Below are 19851 nucleotides of genomic sequence, written 5' to 3' on the forward strand. Positions count from 1 at the left end.
GAACTGCTGAAACTCACGCTTGAAACAACCAGATGATCCATCAAGATATTTTTAAAATGGAATTTGTCGTATGTGACAACAGAGGCATTGGTGCAAGAGAAACAGATTGGGGCTGAGTTCTCCCAACAGGTCTTACCCATGTTGCTCATTCCTGTTTATAAACTGCATTCTTTCCCAGGAATAGCCAAGGCCCTTCAGAGCTAGATATCTCTCTCTCTCTCCCAGCCCTTCTCTCTCTTTCTCTGTCTCTTACACACACTTTTTGCCTCAGAAAATGTTATGCAGAAGCTGCTCTTCTGGACTGGAGAGCCAATATTGTGAGGATATCAGCAAAAACAGAATATATTGATCATACTTCACTTTCTCTGCTGACATGCCTGTTTGAGTTGGTGGCTTTTTGAAGGTGCCATTAGCTAGAAATGAGTTTGACATCCACAGCCACTCTATGGTTATTTTCCCCTCTTCTTACAGATGTAACATCTAGTTAAAGAAAAGTTTGTCTCTGAGAGGTTTCTTTCTTGATTTCTCTCTTGCTTCATTTTTTGCCAGGTTATTCAAGGAGGGAGCAGATGCATGTAGTTTTAAGGAGTATTTCTTTGAAGCACCATCGTAGTCAGCTCACGGACAGGCCCATGCCCATGGGCTCTGGGGTGGCTAAGATAGGGCAGGGGCGCTGGCTGCAATTACCCATCTGGTATCCATCTGGTAGCATGAATGAAAGATAACACCAGATCACAGAGAAACTAGAGCAACGTGGTATAAGCAGGCAAAGAGAGGTGCCACCACCAGTGTTGTGAGGAGTAAGAAATGCCATAGGGTATGCACACTGCACCACCAGATGCAGGAGAATGGCAGGCGAGTGCCTGTGGAGAGGACACGCTGCGCACATCTAACCTTCCAGCTGCAGCTCATTCAACAGGAGACCATGTCCTCAGCCCCACAAAGTTGCTGGTGGTGTTTGGGGAGAAAGCATTACCCTAACATTCTTGAGACCTTGGGCCACCACATCCACCCCTGCTGGTCAACAGGACTTGAGGACTTTGGCGTGAGGCGTGGGTACCAGCATCATCAGGGCATGCCTTGAATTTCCGTGGAATGTCACTTTGCAGTAGCCAGTTCAGTTGTAGCAAAAATAAGGATTTTGTGGTTGCTGTAAAATGATTTAGACATTTACCGACTCATTACTTTCTCCTTGTTTTTATGTCCCCCTTTTCTGATTTGTTTGCTTCCTCCAAGAATGCAGTGCGCTCTGGTTCGTACACTAGCTAATAGTTGAGAATCTGTTGATATATCCGGCAGACTGCTGGCTGCAGAGAGCACCCTCCCCCCCCTCCCCCCCTTCCCCCTCGGAGCTCCAAATGCAAAGGCTGCTCCAGATACAAGAGCACGCATGCCCACGAGGCTGCTCATCCGGAGGAGCCTTCCCTACTTATTTGCTCTGCGCTGTTGGTCCCCGTCTTGCTTCTTCTCTACATGAATGCCAGACATGACCAAGTAAAGTGAGATACCAGAGTGAGAACTCGGTGACATTACGGTCACATAAGCAACAACAACACACTCTCAGGTGGCCACGTCTATGCATTAAAGGCGTTGTCTTTCAAATAACGCACCGTATATGTATCGATGGTAACCTATATACTGCCATGTATTTTGAAAGACCTGATCACGCTCATTACCTGTAAGCAATTCAATGTAGACAGGAACCCATGTTTACAGAAAAGAAAGCCAAGGCTCAGGAGAGTTCCAGGATCGCTGACAGTCCCATCGTTAGCTTTGATCATTGGACCCAAAGCCTGAAACTCTTCTACCTCATTTCTGTAGACGCGTGTGCTGGTTTATGTCTCTGAACTTCAGTCCTCTTCTTACAAGAGGAAATACTTAACTACGTAAGGATCACTGCCGTGACCCCTAGAATGACAGGGAGTCAGAGGGAGAAATTCATCGTGGGAGGAGATCTGCCCTGTGGATGGTTGGAGGGATGCGAGCCACATTGATTTCCTCTCTTTCATAATCTCCTACAAAATGTCTCACCTGCTTCCACTGAGAGAGAAAGCAAAGAAAAATATCTTCCGATGGGTCTCACAGAGCCCCGAGCTGAAGGCTGCGGGAAGACGCAGTGGGGGAGAGAGAAAGGTGGCCATTGGGCGGCACGAATCACCCGGACAGGAATTGTTACAAAGTCATTAGATGGTGCGAGGTTCGCTAGAAAAGCGCCAGGATGGAGGGGAGTGAAGGATGAAATGTCAAACGAAAGCGGTTATGATCCAGGAGTATCGACGAGGACTTTGACCTGCGCGGAAGAATTTATGGGAAAGCCAAAATGAACTGAAACCCGATTCCAGGAGGAAGACCTAGGTCGCATGCTCTGTGTGAGAAAATATAATACTTGCTTTTATTCTTCCAACTTATGGGACTCAAGTACTTTTACCATAATTTATACTCATTAGTCTTTCCACTTAAATCAAGAGGGGGAACTGCAAAGTGTAGCAGGCCCTGGTCTGCTCCTCATTAGAGACAATTAAGAGTTAGAAGATCAAAAACACATCCTAGGATTCATGATAAAAAGCCACCCAGAGAGAGAAGCACAAAGCGGGAAATGGTCTTACGGAGCTGGACAGAAGACACAGATAGCCTTCAAGCCAACCCCTCTTCCCACTAAGGTCTAAATAGGGTCTCAAGTAGACTGGCCCCATCCTGCCCCCCTCTCCGCTGGGTTCTCGTCCATATTTGTCCCATCTCCTGCATATTGCATTTATTAAGAAAGGTCCTCGCTCTCTAAATGCAATTCATTCCTTTCCCTCCATGGATAAGAGGTGTGGCATCACTGATGAGAGGAAAATAAGTGCTAAGCTAATCAGCCTCAGTAAATTCCAGTCCTGCACATGGTTGTCATGGAAGCCTTAGCCCAGCGTTGCGACGGGGCACGAAGACACAGGAGAGACGTCCCCACGCCACCCTCGGAGCTCGGCTGCTGGTATCATTTCATACTTTCCCACAGGGGGAAGGAGGAGATTAGGGAACGCTTAATTGCCTTATAAACTGATTGACAAATCGGCGGCCTGATGCATATGGATGATCTCTTTAGTGTAATGGCTCCGGAGCCGCTGACGGGGATCATCAGGGCCATGATTTGCGTACCCTCCGCGGGGCAGGGTTATTACAGAGAAGCGGGAGGACAGGCTGATGATGATCTTTCATTTCTTTCTATTTTTCCCCCCTTGAATGTTTTCTTTACCTCCAGGGAAATGCATTCTAGCAGCGTGAGCACCGCTATTAATCAACACTTGCAGCAATAATCAGTACGTGAGAAACGGCGGCCGGGCCCTGCGAAGGGCTGCAGAGCCGCGTGCGCTGCCTTTGTGCTCGGGCCCTGGCAGCCGCACGCGGGTAATTTATGTGGCATGAACGCCGGCACCTTCCGAGGCGCTGAGATGGATAGAAGCCGTGCTCGCTGCTTCGTGCATTAGCAAAGAAAGAGAAATCATTCCTGGTCATGATGAGCAATATTTTAGAGCCTTTAAAAATAGACTTGCTATCTTCATGCTTCTTTGTTATGTGTAGCCAGCCTTCCCCTCCCAACACGGGTGTTGTGAAAGGCAGAAGGGCTGTTTCCTTGTCTCCAGCTTTCTCAGAACTTTCACCAGTAGGGGGTGTGAAAAGGAATCAAGAATTCAAAAAATACCTCGGGTCCCAAGATCATTTTGAGATTTGTATGGCGTTATATGGCAAAGGGGGTGGGGGGAGGCTAAGTTACTGGCAAAATAATGCTGCTAGCCACACCGGAGAGAGAGCAGTTGTCGAAACTGTTGGACTTAGGGCAGGTGGTGACACTAGACACAAGTGAAGCCATTTTAAAATGTGGTTGCCACTTGCATTCCACCAAGCAACCTTGCATTTCACACCGTCCTGTTCTCAGGAGGATAAATTCTGAGGTCTCAGCACTTCACTAAGCTGGTATGGGCTTGCCTGGAGGTAACTCGGGTCAGGGAGACTCAGGACCGCCTCTGAACGAGTGATTGATAGACGGGGACTCGCAGGAGCATGTGACTCCAGCCCGTTGTCTGAGGATCGCTCCCGTCATTAAAATCAATGCAACTTAATTAAAGCAAATTGCAGATAGATACATCTATAAATAAGATATTAAAGTGCGCTGCTGAATATGATAATTGCGGCATATTTAGCAATCAGTGTGTGCGTTCTGCCTTTGCCAGGAGGAATTCCTTTCAGTGGAATCAATGGAGCTATATTAAAAACCGCCCAAATGAGGAGGAGAAATGATGAGTGTTATAATAACACAAAATCACTGTTTCAACTTTGGTTGCAAAGAAAGGAAAGCAAAATATGTCCATCCCTCTTTTTTTCACGCGAGGAAAATATTAGACACATTCTCTTTTAAGATGTAGATATTCTGAGTTTATAAATTTTAATTTTTCCATTCTCTTCTCCCAAAGGAAGGCGGGGGAACATAATGAGCATAAATAAAGCAGTTTAGCGGTGGGACTGCAGTTTGAGGAACATCCCAGCGCCTGGCCATGGCGCTTTCTACCTTAATGACAGAAGGCAAATAAGTGAAGTCTGTACTCTAAACAGGACTTCCAGTGGCTTATTTACCATCCGAGCCACTAGATTTTTGTCTGTGAAAGTTTTCATAGATTAAATCAAAATAATAAAGGTTGGAAATAAAAGCTCATTTTCATCACATTCCTGATTTCTCTGACTACCTAACCCCAGTCACCTTTTATCCTAAATAAGAATTAAACTAGTGGCCAAGGGACATCTCTTTGTTCACATACATTTTTAAATATATTTTTTTAAAAATCTGTCATCACCCAATTTAGAAATCAGTAATAGAAAAATACAATCACTCCCCTGGAGCCAAAATCATCCTCAAATTTAAGAAAATAAACACTAAAATTATAAAAAGACAAAGGTTCCAATGTCAAATGCTCTAAGGTATGAAAAAGGAACCACTGGCAGCCAGTCACTTCTAATGGAGGCTGGTAAGGCATGTAAAAAGACTCCTAACATGGGGCTGCTATGTGCGTTTATTGTTGGTCTTTGGAAGGAGAAGAAAGAAAAAATGAACAGGAAGGAAAAGAAAAGAAAGGGAAAGGGAGGTGACAAGAGGAGAAACGGATGTTTAGAAAAGTGATTTATAACATTTTCACTTCAATGTTGACATATTGAATGACTTCAGGCACTGGTCAAGGGATGGGAAGAGAGAACCAAGGCCTGGCTCTCAGGGACATAGACCATAGCAACTGAAGAGTAAATATCAGCCATGATCATTTCCAGGGAGAAATACAGTGGCTGAGGGGTTAGCGCAGATGCTGTTCTGTTTTATATAAGGTGTCAGATAAAGCTTCTCTGGAGAGGAGACTTTTAAGCAGAGACACGAGCAATGTGAGGAAGAAAGGCATGTGGACACCTGGAAGAACAGGCGTTCCAGGGCAGTGGGAACATGCCCCTGAGGTAGCACTTGCGTGCAAGTCAGAGGATTGGCAGGGGGAGCAGCAGGGGTGGAGCATGAAGAGCAGGCTGGGAAGCGCAGGGGGCAAGCAAGAGAGGCAGCTAAGTGAAAAAACCGTACGTATTGACTGCAGCAAGATTATTAAGTTCACACGACTTAACCATTCTTGGTGATGGTTGTTATTTCTAATTTGCTAAGATGCATGTACACTGTATAACGCTCATGCTTAGAAAACAGTACAAAGGGTTGGCATTGGGTATAGCTTGCTATGTTCTTTAACAGCCCAATTTTAGTGAATGACTTTCAGGGTAACCTATAATTTCACCCCAGACTGCCTGTAGCAGAAGCCATTATGCTCCGTTTGTTCATAATTGGGACATTTGAGTTTCCCGCTCTACAACGGGGTAGACACTGGTGGGAATGGGGTTCTGTCATGCATCTCTCTAAGCCCGTGGCAACCATGCAGACATACTGCCCCATAATCCAATCTGCTGTCCTTCCTCCTAACGTGACCACCATGGACTGCATCCGCCCATGCACCTGCAGGTAAGGGGAAGAGGAAGTGGCCACAGCCGCTGGTCACGTACATCGCAGACATCCAAGTCCTTCCTTTGTTTAACACGTGCTCTCTCCTGTGTAACTGCCCCTCAGAGTTATCCCCACCAACAGGTAGAGAAAGGGGCAGAGTTGTTGTTCCAAGGGTCCTCACTGGGGTATTTTCTCCATCTCTAAAGCAGATGTCTTAGGACCGTGCAAAACTAAAGAGCTTGCAACTCTGTGGTTGGATACCTAAAACAGCATGGCCAGCGTGGGTCATTGTCATTTGTGAGTGAATATTCTGGTCAAACTGAATGCTACCATCTAGTCACATCATAATGCTACCATTATTGGGATCTCTGTATCATAAAAAGAAATATATGTGCTTCAGAAATGTTTGAAAATGCTGGTGTAGGGCCTGGCTTAATAGGGCTCTTTAACTCACAGTATTTAAAACCAAAAGGTATGTGAAGACGTTATCCAGGTAAAGACGCCCCACACCCATACGGGAGGTGAGCTCACGCCACCACCTCTAGAGTCTCCTCGTTCGTACAAGGTCATGCTGGCCTCCCTGCTGGTTTGCTGCAGCTCCTCAAGCAACAGCCAAGCTCCCCCAGTTCAAGACCCCCCAGTTTCCACGTCTCATAGAAATTAGCAATTAGAAAACCACGTTGCAGTCATTTCTCTTTCGAGCCCTTACTACTAGAGAATTATTCCCAAATTGCATTTCTTGGTGCATTGTCCTTCCTGATTATAAAGAAGCCCAGTGGTGCTGCTTTGTGTGAACTCCTACGGGGAGGTTGAGAAGTAATCAGGGCGAGTCCAATAAACCTTGGCAGCAGGCCTAAGGGAAACTGAATGGACCCGAACACCCTCAGTGAACTTCTTCTCTCTCTGTAGGTTCTTGCAGTTTGGTTTTCACGGATATCTGGGCAATCAGGGACCTTTCAGGGTGTTTCCTCTGGGCAGGTATTTGAATTCTCATTGAGTGAGAAGGACAAGCCAGAGCCACGGTGTGGCATCTAGTCACTGAGTTGTGCACCATTGAAAATGTTGTCGTCTGCACTGAATTTTGATTTTTTTTTAATGATTCCATTAACTTTTGAATCACATGCTTCTTTGTTCCCAGGGATGGAGCGAAAGGGGCTCTATGCCTGATCTTTTCAAAGTCCTGCACCCTCCCGCTCCCACTTACTGGAGTTTTGCTGCTCTTTGAATTATGGGGTTGGGTGTCTGTTCCTAAGGACAGATGCTATGATTCTACCCATTCTTTGTTTAGATGAGTTGCTCCCAGTGGATGGCCCTCAAATTGAAAATGATGGTTCCCCTGTGAACTTCCCAAGTTTAAATGCAGTGTTCTTCATATAGTTAGCAACTCATTTGTGGATTGCTGGTGTAATTTATGTAGTTTTGCTGTCTGCAAAGTGAAAGTGAGTTCCTCAGGGCCCTGGGGAAAGATGCCTAGACTGCACCGACCAGCTGACAGAATCAGGAGATGTGGCTCTCTCTGCCTCCTTCTGAGTGACTTGGATGAATACTGGTGTTATTTTCCATACCGAAGGCCAATTACATGACGGAGGATTTTTTAGTAATTGGGCCCTTTGGATTTTAAATCCTCTCAGGTCAGAGCCCATGAGGATAGCCTTCAGTGAGGAAGGACCCTGGGGCTTCGCACAGAAGGTAAATCTGATTTATAGATGGACCAGGCATTGCGTCTGTCACAAGTACATTATGAATGGGCGTTATACGTTTTCTAACATACAGATCAACTCCCCCTGGGAAATTACCCCTCATCCTAATGCATGACACCATAGGAAGTTCTTTGCAATATTCATCCTAAAATTTCACTTTTCTTAATTTCATTACATGGATCAGTAGCGATCCAAGTATGTCCTTTGTCTGTATCGCAGGGATGTTAGGAGTATTAGGCGAAAGTTTGTAAATCACCTCACAGTTCTCCGACAGAGCCCGCCTAAACAATAAAAAGCAATAATAGATAATCAATGGGTTTCTGCTCAGCACCCATGCTATACTGGGGCATCATGAATACACCCTGAAGCGAGCAGATGGACATTTTTCTTCTCAAATAAGGGAAATCATCTAAATGGCACTCCACCAGCATTTCACTTCTTAGCTGCCAAAGTTGGGATTTTGTTTCTTTGCTCAGACAGAATCTTGTTGAGAGTTGGTTTCATTTTATTCCTCTGTGTTTCTCCTGTTTGCTGACCTCTCACTACATACGCTTCTCTTCAGACTCCAGATCTTTTCTGCTCTGGAAGGAGCTGTACCTGGTTGGGCCTCTCCCTGGACTCATGCTCTCAGACTTGGAAAACACAGTGATGGGGCCTCCCACCACAGGGCAGCACTAAGTCTAGGGAGGCACTCATTTTGGAAGGCCACTGATGGACTGGGAGGACCTCTAACGCCATGGTTGAGGACAGCAGTTGGAGGGGGACTCGCTCCCTTTCTGGGCACAGAGCCCATCCTGCTCTGGGACAGAACCCAGCCGTCATCCTCTCCAAGCCCAATGATCAGTTGAGCGAACACACACAGTCCTGGCACTTATGTTTGATCCCAAAGAGCTCGATAATGTTGTAATAAAATACACACTTCTCATCTGTACCGTTAAATGCCTAAATCACAAAGAATTCTATTTCTTGACTTCATTCCATGCAGTGGAATTACTGCCACCATGTGAACTGGAGCATTGTGCTCAGTTGTTAATAGCTTCTCGAGGTAGGCAGCTGGGTTAACCCAAGTCCGTGTTCCGTGGGTAGTGTAAGATGATGTGTTTCTCAGCTTGCCTGTGTTACATCTCACCTTCAGTGCTACTTTTTCATTTAAATGGTTCCTTTTAATCATTCAGCATTTACTGAGCTTGAAATATGTGCTGAACAGTAAGTGTTAGCAAAGATCATTATAGGATACCATTCTAGGTAATGACTTAAGATATTCTCTAAACTCTCAGAAAATAGGAATAGTTTGATCTGAAGAGCTTCTCAAAGGATCTGGTGGTGGAAGAGAAGGGCGAAGGGAAAAGCTGAGGCAAGGGAAGGAAGTGTGAGGGCGCATGGGGGTCAGAGAAGGACCAATGGGAGAGAAGGCAGCGGGAGGGTAGATGAGGATGAAGCAGCACGAAATGGGGCTTCAGAGATATGATGATGATGATGATGATGCTGATGATGACGATGACGATGACAATGATGATAACAGTGACAGCAATAAACTGTGAAAAGGCTTGGGTGTCATGTTTAGGAATTTTTAAACTTTGTCCTATGCATTGAATAGTTTCTGTGTAGAGCAGGAAGACAAGTGTGTGTGTGTGTGTGTGTGTGTGTGTGTGTGTGTAAATCCATCTACATATGCTTACATGTATGTACATATACATATGTCATTTTTTAAATTTCCTATAATTCCAGCCACTCATCCTATATAAGTGCAGAAAATAGACTCTGTTACAAAAGAAAGTATGAGTTCTCCCTCCCCCTCTCTTTCCCTCACTCATTCTTTCTGTCTCTGGCTTCTTTTTCTCCCTCCTCACTCTTTCCCAGGACTGTCTTCACTAAGAACAGTATCACTAAGAAGCTCCCATTAGCTGAACTAGGGCTGGTCAGAGGTCCATTGAAATGAATTCTACAAGACAGGAAAAAAAATAGTCTACCGGTGTTTTCCTTACCAAAAGGAAGGTCAGGTTCAATGTAACATCAGCCACAATAGGAACAACTAAGATTTATTAAACACATAAGTATTCTCTATTGACATGAAACATGCTTTGTGGTTTACACGCATCATACCACTGATTCCTCACAACAGCCACCTTAGGTACATACTATTATTAACCCCATTTTATAGATGAGGAAACAGAGTCTCAGAAGGTAACTTACTCAAGGTTACACAGTCAGTAGGTGATGAAATTCAAGCCCAGCCAGTGTGTTCTGAGTCAGTGCTCCTAACCCACCATGCCTATGGATGTCCAGTACAGTTCTCTCCATGCTGGTTGCTTTCCGTTTGGAATGGAGGAACACAGTACTTTGGAGGAATGACGGCTCTTTAGGATTGTCACTGTTATGCCTCTCTCTTAGAGCAAAACAATCTTACGAGGAATTTACATCACCTGCCTCTCTGGTCAGGGTAGCAGCGCAGACCAGATGTCTCAGAATATACTTTGATCATTGCAAAGATCTGTGTTGGTATGGACCCCTTAGGGGTCAGCCTCTAGGGCAGTGATGGCGAACCTTTTGAGCTCGGCATGCCAGCATTTTGAAAAACCCTAACTTAACTCTGGTGCCATGTCACATATAGAAAACAAAGACTTATATTTTTGATATTTATTTTATATATTTAAATGCCATTTAACAAAGAAAAATCAACCAAAAAAATGAGTTGGTGCCTTAAACATGGCAAAGCTTAAGAAATACTTATTGTGTGAATGAATAAGTATGGTTGGTTCGCCATCACTGCTCTAGAGTAACTGGATGCACAGCCCCACCCAACCCACGGTCAGGTGCCCATCAGCATCCAAGCCCTGAAGCCATCGCTCTGTCCTCCGCTAACTACCCACCAGATTTTTTACCTGCTGGAAGCACAGTTGTCACAATTGGTAACCAGCTGCTTTTTATTTTAACAATGGCTGTGAAGACCCATACATGAGTATTGTTTCTATACTATAGGACGTCCCCCAAAAAATATGTACATACACTTTGAGTGATTATAAAGGCAGTGTTTATGAAAATACATCTCATTGTCAAAATTGAGCTTTCAGCTATTAAAGTGGGTACACATTGTGGGGAATACCTTTTATTTCCTCGGTAACTTAAGTACCTGGTTCTAAGCTTTAATTAAATCACTGAACCCCATCTTCAGGCCTGAACCCCAGTCCATCTCAGGTCAGTGAACAGAGCCACTGCCTCCTGTTCCAGTGGCAGCACCAGATCTGCCCTGGATGGACCTCACAGAGAAGGATGTGGAAGGTTAGATGGGACTAGGTGACTTTTTTCAAAGCCATCTTAGGCAAAGAAGAATGAGGCTTTGATGTAGACTTTCACTGTTTCAAAAGCAGCTCAGGAACTGAAGGGGGACTCCTCCCAGCACCGGTCTCCTTGGATCCAAGCTTTCCTCACTTTAGTACCAGCACTCCTCACACCCCAGTCCACCATGAACTCAGTGCCTCCTCCCCAGTACATATGGGACCACTGTTACGCCATCATGCTATATCCATGTGTTGACTCCTGTGAGAAACGAGCTGATTTTTGTTGTTGTTGTTGTTCTTTGTATATTTGCATAATTTTATATCCCAAGCAGAGCTTGTGATTTTGCAAGAGCAAAATAAAAAAAAACAGTGTGAACTGGCAGATTTGGGGGTATGATTTGCAGCTGGTCTATCACTTCCTCTCACTGGAAGCTTCAGCTTAAAGTATTACACAATTATCATATTTTACAGGACCTGAGCTTATATTTGCATCTGCTCATTCTTTGTTGCTTTTTAAAAAATACTCTTTTCACATTTACAATTTTTGTAGATGAATTGCCCAATACACTCATTTTATACACTTTTCTCTTCTTGTTACAAATTCATATGGTTCAATGCTATTGAACTCAAAGCACCAAGGTCTGATTGACATAATAACAGTCAACATGAGACCTTTGGATAGTTTTTGGAGATTGAAAACAATGACAAAGGAAATGCAACCCAGGGTTACAGTAGCATCTCTAACCATCCCCCTTTCACTCATTGTCATTATTTTGATTAAAAGGTCTATAGAAGCCACGGTGGTTTTACAGGATGCAAAAATTATTGCAGAAACTTCCTCTATTAATGGAAATTATTAGAGGGTGGAAATGGTACTCAAACAGCAAGAATGACATTAATTATGGGAAAAGCAATCGTCTCTGGCAGTTGGCAAGCATGCATTATTCTTCCACACTCTTCCATGGGCGTGTGTTCAGCCAGCGTTAGAAATCTAAAAGCTTTTTATTTTGGCAAAGTTTTCATAGCACTTGGACTTCCAGCATCTAGATAAAAGATAATTTGGAAGGAAATTGTGTTGGTGAAATTGAAGAAGTCAGTAATGAGTTCTGTGTAGATGAATCAATGCCCAATTAAATGATTATATCAAATTCAACTTTAAATGTTGGCTTAAAATAATCACATTGTAAAGATGTTGAAAGTAAGATGCCATATATATGTGTGTGTATATACACAGGGGTGGGCAAAAATAGGTTTACTGTGGTGAGTATGGGAAACACAGTTTATTCTTGTATTATTTATTAGCTTGTGTATTGTTTTCCATATGTACACCTACTTTTGTCCACCCCTGTATGTATGTGTGTGTGTGTGTGTGTGTATGTATGTATATATATAGTCCCAGAAGAGCAGAGTCATATTATCCAGCCTGGTAGAGGAATGGAGTGTTCTGATTTATCCCAGAGTTTGATCAATGGGGAAAAACTTAGGGCAGGAATTACCTGTATGCTAAGAATTAGACTGGAATTGCAATAACTAAGCTTATTTTCATTCCATAGTTTCCTTTCTCATTTGCAACTTTTCCATTTTTCTGTTTCTCGGGTTTTTTCCCATTTCCCTGTCTACAGCCCTTTTCAAGGCCCCCTTCTCTGTTTATCGCTGTTTTAATGTTCTCACCACCTCCTACAGAATCTGTTTTGATTATCCACTACTACTTCCACCTGTTCTTGACCCTTCACAGCAGTAAATGCAACCCAATCAAAGCAACACATTGTTTTATTCATTCACACAATAAGTATTTCTTAAGCCTTTGCCATGTTTAAGGTACCAACCTAACCACAAGAAGTGGGCATTCTGCCATAAGCACAAAACAGGATCCATAAAATACCCAATGAGATTAAATCGTTGAGCATATATGAGAGGGGCGAGATAAAGATGGGAAGTTAGGTTGCTGGAGGTTACTGAAAGCCTTTATTCATTACTTAATAGAAAACCATAGATGAGTGTGTGTGTTTACTTTGGTTTTTCAAAAGAGGTCTTGGCCCAAGACCATTGATTTTCAAAATGTCATGTTTCATTCTTCCTTTCTCTTTCCCTTATCTTCATTCATCTTTCCAGAATCTGAGCTCTGATGATATAGTCGTGGGCTGCAAAATAATTTGGTTCACATAAGTTTAGGGCTAATGGGTATGTGACTCCAGCATTAATGGTGGCCTGTGTCTACTAACATTTTGAATCAAATAGGTGCTACTCATCAGATCAGCAGTAGTTAGGACTAGGGGGCCAGTAACTTATCCCATCAGATAAGGTTCCCCTTCTACTCTACCATTATTTTCAGCTTATAAGATCTTCCCTCACTCTAAGCAATTACATAATTAAGGCCTCTAATAGATTCGATTTGTACTCCAGATCCTGGTTTAAATCTAAATCGTAAGAATGTTTATAGTTTTTGTATGGATAAAAAATTAAGACTACATAGACAAAAGAGCTTGAAGGTGGCAATCTTACTAAGATGCAATCATAGGACAGATGTCATAAAACTTCCTTAAAAACAGTCCAATGATAGATGTTATAATAACACATATGCAAAGGGAACTATGGAATTAAAATAACCTGAATCTTGCCCTGACTGGTTTGGCTCAGTGGAAAGAGCGTTGGCCTGCAGACTGAAGGGTCCCAGGTTCAATTCCAGTAAAGGGCATGTACCTTAGTTATGGGCACATCCCCAGTGGGAGGTGTGCAGGAAGCAGCTGATCAATGTTTCTCTCTCATTGATGTTTCTAGCTCTCTCTCTCTCTCTCTCCCTTCCTCTCTGTAAAAAATCAATTAAAAAAAAAATAACCTGAATCTTTCTGTTAACCAGCACTGAGTAGATATTTGAGACTTCTGTTTCATTGACTCAATAAATATTAATGACCAAGGTGATATGCCAGCCCTTGAGAATGCAATGACTCCAATTGTCCCAACTCTAATGAAGCTTAAAATCTTATGTCTTATGTAAACCAAATTAATAGACTGACACCAAACATGAATACTAAAAATAAAGATATTGTACATAATACAGGCTGTTTTTATAAAACCTAACTCTGCATTAAAAATTACCTTCACTGTACCAAAAAATTAACATACAAACATATATTAATGCCTCTGACTATGTGAACTAAACTTGCTAGGCAATTTTACTTTAGTGGTATGGCCATGATGACCATAAACACATTCTGAATGCTTGCATACAGTCGTAATTCCACTTATTCCATCTCACTGCCACCATGGGTTTGTTCATGATCACTGGCAGCATCTGAAGCAGCACTGAGAGGGAGAAATGCAGTGTTTTGAGGTCTGACAGGCCCCAGTTCAGATCTTGGCTGTGCCACTGTGCGCCTCTTTAGCGAGTCGCTTTACCTTCCTCTGAACTCTGTTTTCCTCGTGGGTAAAATGAGACAGAGATGGAGATGGTAGCATTGATTGGAAATCACGAGACTGATTTTAGAGTATTCCAGGCAGTCGTTTCTTTCTAGTAACTGGAAATGGGACTAACTAGAACTTGCTCACTGACTACCCTGCAAAAAGAAATCACTCTGAAAAGCTTATGATTTTATAGATGTTTACATTTTCATCTTTGTAAGTGCAGCTATATTTTAAGTAACCTTGAGAACTTTCGTCATTGACTATTTTTTATGAGGCTTATTAGATAAAAAGGATATTAGGAACTCATAAGAAATAATATGAACAAACTTTTATATCATTTTAAGATTTGGACACATTTCGAGGGTCAGTTTTGTTTCTTTCAGGATAAGTAAAGGACACTGTCACAGAATCAATACAATAAAACAGCGGAGGAGTAAATAACTCACATGTGACATCCAAGAAACAATTAGATACCAAATTCAACAAGTACTGAATACTAGTATCTAGTGATTAACATAGTTAACCAAGAATCCACAAAATTCCTGTTTATACTTTTTCTGGAAAATACAGGACAAGAAAACGGAAAGATTTCTGAGGGATACTGTTCCTAATGCCTTTTATTCATCTTTTCATCAGACCTTTGTCTTATATTAAGTGGAGTTTATATGTCAGACAGTGTTGTAATATCTCTATCTGTGGGTAGACAGATTGAGGAAAGGAAATGAGGAATGGTGTCTGGTTCTTTAATTAAAGATGGAGAGCCTGTTTGCTCTTCAAGCTTATCGGCAAGACACATATGCACACGTACACACACACACACACACACACACACACACACACACACACAAAGCTCATCTATCTGATAGATGAAGCCAAATTTGTAAAATTGTATCCACAATCATAGTTTCTATGGTAACTGTATCTTAGGCCCAGACACAAACAGAGCTGGGCAGGAGATGTCTGATTTTATTTTCTCCAAAGACAATCAGAAGAGAGATAGCTCAGGTTATCAAGATGTGAAGAACTCAGTGTGCATAAGGCTATTACTTGGTGCTAGAGTAATATTTAATGCTTAAACTCAAAAAAATCCTTTATAATTTTATAATATTGCAGATTACTTTGCTGCCTTTGTCATTCAGGTTTAAAATAATTGTTGTGTACATATATAGTTACTATATGAATGAGCTGTAAGTGGTTAACATAATATGGAAATTGTATGCAAGATAATTTTTATAAATGTGCATAAGTCAGAAGGGACTTTGAGGATTTATTTCAACTCCAATATTTTTTAAAATATATTTTATTGATTTTTTAAAGAGAGAAAGGGAGAGGAATAGAGAGTTAGAAATATCAATGAGAGAGAAACACCCATCAGCTGCCTCCTGCACACCCCCTACTGGGGATATGCCCGCAACCAAGGTACATGCCCTTGACAGGAATCGAACCTGGGACCCTTGAGTCCACAGGCCAACGCTCTATCCACTGAGCCAAACCGGTTAGGGCTCAACTCCAATATTTTAACTCCAACATTTTACAGGGGAAGAAATGCAGGCACAGACTGGTAAAAAGGCTTCCTCAAGAGTTATTTTTAAAGTATTTTTATTTGCTGTATTTTCTAAACTATCAGATGTTCTAAGCTAGTCTATAAGCTGAATACCCAGTTATTTGACAAAAATTACTGAAATTAGAGAAAACAAACACTTCAGAAAAATTGGTTAGAATGAGTATGTGTACTTTTGTACTTTTGCTGGTCTGGGTGGCATATCTGCAAATGCATCTCAGGACTAATGTACTTCACATTACCAGTGAGAATTAACCCATTTTCTTTCATTTCTTTTTGTCCAAATGGAATTTAGTTTCCCTCCAAGTATGTAGCATTCTAGCAGAATGTCTTAATATTAGAAGATGCTCAAAGCCAAGTTCATAACTTTTTAGATGTTTTCATCATGTTGATTTCTTCAAAAATCTTCCAGCCAGACCTGTGGCCACATAAGAACAATGTAATTAAAAGAAAGCCTCTGGAAACTGCTCAAAAGTATCTGTCAGGATACCAACTTGAAATGAAAAGCATATTTCCTAAAACTGCATCTAAATTCTTATGCTTTGCATCTTAATCTTATGATGTGTCTGGCAGCATGAAACTCCTATTTTATAATGGGTCTGAGTAAGACATTTGTAATGAGAACGCTGTATGTAGGTGAATAAGCTGCATTGCAACTCTGCACAGCCTTCCCCTCACAGTAGCTTTTAAATTTCCTCGAGAAAATTGACTTATGGGACATAAATTATAGCACTGGCAAAAATGTGTCCAACCCATAGGAACTGGGAAACGTGTTAATTTTGAATTGTTTCCACTTTTTATCATCAGACATTTACAGAAATTTTTGTGTGATTTATTCTTTTATTTTTAGTGAATTGTGAAAAAAATGTTTGAAAGGGTATTAAATCTTCCCCTCTGCCGTTAATCTGAAACTGGGGAATGCAGGGGGGTTAAGTGGCCTCTTTAGTACATTGCTCTGTGAAACTGCTGATTCTAGCAATGCCAGGCGAGAAATACATACTCATTTAAGAAACTCTGACGGTAAGCAGCAAGTCCCTTGCTTTTGTAGAAACAAGACGAATCGCTTTATTTTAACAAGCCTCTTAATGCCCCAGACGACAGCAGGCATTGGGGGAATGGAATTGAGAGAACTCCCATGGACTAAAAGCATCTTAATTCTACATTCCTCCCAAACGCCAAACCCACCTCTTGGCTGTCCAGGGCTGTCCTAATCCGGCCAGAGAAGGTGGCCTGCTATGTGCAAAGCACACCCCGCAGCATGAGCTTTCTAAGCTGTTCTGAATAAGCTCTCTGAAGTTCAAGCCAAGCCTAAGTTCTAACATGACAGTGTTGTGGAAAAGACTCGGTTTCTGTTATGGCTTAAGTCAAGATTGTTTCTATCAGACGTATATGTAGGTCATTAATTTACAAAAAAATACTGCACAATACCAAGTGAAATAAAGGGCTTCTTAAAAAAAAAAAACTTAATTGGATCAAAGCCACTGTCCTTATTTTTGTGTGTGTGATGAGGGAAATGACCTAATAAGGAGTTCTTCGAGCAGGAACATTTCTGAGCCTTGTTGCACACAGAGCAAGATGGGAAATGAGCTTGCGAGTGCCTGCGCCTGTTCTCTCTCCCTCACTCCCTCCTGAAGTGGCCTGGTTTCCTTGGGACCTACTGACAACTCTTAATTCGTTCCTCTCAGGCAGCATCCTACCTGTGCTTTCCTACCCTCTGTTCACAGCTCTTCGCAAGAATCTTTGTACCCAGCACAACAATCTTCATCGCCACCATTTCTGATCGAGGTATTAACATTGATCAAATTACCGGAGGGGATTAGATCAATTATGATCTTTCCACCAATGGGATATTAGATAGCCATGACAATTCATGTTTGCGAAATATATCTAATAGCACAGGAAAATACCAGTTATACATAGTTGGGGGAAAACTCTATGTACCATTAAAATATGGACCTATTTATAAAAGTTAACAGAGGTCATTTTGGGGTGGTTTTCCATAATAATTGTTTAGGGAGAAAAAAAAAACAGTTAAATCTGTTTTTTAAATAATGGATCACAAATTTATTCCCATCATTTCCACTAACTAACAGTGTGTAGCTGGGAGGAAGGACTTTCTCTCCTCTCTGTCTCATAGGACTCAGCATGTGACTCTACTTAGGAGACACTAACAAATATTTATTTACTTAAAAGTATTCATCTCATTTTCTGAGCATGAGGACATAAGACACTACAACCAGTGGTTGTTTATTTTTTCAAAAACAATAAAGATTTTCAGCACCATAGAGTCTGGCCTTCTCTCCCCATCAATACACCGAAATCACTCTCAGTAAAGCACCAATCACTATTTCATGGCCAATTCCAACATACATGGTTGCAGACATTATTACTCACTGTTCAGTTGCAAAGAACAGAATCCACTCTAGCTAGTTTAAGTAGAAACAAATTTATTGCACCATATTAATGGGCTTACAGAAAACTAGGAAGGCTAAAGGAACAAATTCCTGGGTAAGCTTTCAGGAATCACTTCCCAAGCCACCTTACATAACCATACTGCTGCTGCTCCATACGGGAAGCCACACCTTTGGTGCCACCAACCCCAAAGCTAGCGCACCACCCCAGAAGCTAGTGATATTTGATACATCTGCCAAAACGACTACAGGACAACCAAGCATGCCTTTAGTCACTCCTGCCAGAATAACAGGGTGGTGTAGCTACTGCCTCAATTCTATTTCCCAAATGGTATGGTCTAACTTAAATTATGCCCAGTACGCTGATGGCAAGGGGATTCTGGGAAAGGTAGTCTTTATCTTTCTAAGTGCTGCAATTCAGATTACACTCTTCAAGGATGGAGGGCAGGGGTCCTCAAACTTTTTAAACAGGGGGCCAGTTCACTGTCCCTCAGACCATTAGAGGGCCGGACTATAGTTTAAAAAAAAACTATGAACAAATTCCTATGCACACTGCACATATCTTATCTTGAAGTAAAAAACAAATGTTTTTGGCGGGCCGCATGTGGCCCGCGGACCGTAGTTTGAGGACTGCTGATGGAGGGTTTGATACATCACGCCAACGCGCCATATACATCAGAGACCTTGTCTTACTGAAGAAGCTCTTGACTGCTTTTCACTGTGGACCATTCCCTCCTTCATGGAATTCTTTCCTCTTGATTTCTATGATAACACTCTTTCCTAGTTTTCATCCAGACCAACTACACTTTATCAATCTCCCTCCTGTGTTCAACTTTTTTTGGCCTGCCCCTTAAGTGATAGTTTTTCTAAGAGAATTATTGGTATTTTCTATTTTCATTGCATATATTTTCTTCTAGGGATCATTTATAGGCTAAATGGTTCCCAAGTCTACATCTCTAGACTAGACTTCTCTTCTAAGTTGCAAACTTTATATTCAATAACCTATCAGACATCTCCATCAGAGGTCCCAACTCAAGTTCAATATATCTAAGTATTGCCTTCAAAAATCTTCCAGCTGAGCCCTAGCTGGTTTGGCTCAGTGGATGGAGTGTCGGCCTGCGGACTGAAGGGTCCCGGGTTCGATTCCGGTCAAGGGCATGTATCTTGGTTGCGGGCACATCCCCAGTGGGGGGTGTGCAGGAGGCAGCTGATCGGTGTTTCTCTCTCATCGGTGTTTCTAATTCTCTATCCTTCTCCCTTCCTCTCTGTAAAAAATTAATAAAGTATATTTTTTAAAAAAATCTTCCAGCTGAACCCATAGCAAGGTAAGAACACTCAGGCCCCTGCATTTGTTCTTCCTTTAGTTTGTCATGGTGACAGTTATCAAACCCACCTCATTGGACATCATTCCACACACATCCCTCCCATTAATCCTATGTCAGTTCTATTGAACTTACCACCTTAGTATCCTTATGTCACTCCCTTTTCTCTATCCTTTTGA

At 42.1% G+C, this 19851-nt stretch overlaps 1 protein-coding gene across 1 annotated transcript in view; it reads left to right on the plus strand.

Moving 5' to 3' along the window:
- PARD3B (par-3 family cell polarity regulator beta) overlaps positions 1–19851 on the plus strand; it is a 907609-nt gene that overhangs the window by 828770 nt on the left and 58988 nt on the right. The gene's annotated exons all lie outside the window — the stretch shown is intronic.

Source organism: Myotis yumanensis, unplaced genomic scaffold (assembly GCF_028538775.1).
Source record: "Myotis yumanensis isolate MYYU_CA2020_CCGP unplaced genomic scaffold, mMyoYum1.0.hap1 SCAF_8, whole genome shotgun sequence".
Classification (NCBI taxonomy): Eukaryota; Metazoa; Chordata; class Mammalia; order Chiroptera; family Vespertilionidae; genus Myotis; species Myotis yumanensis.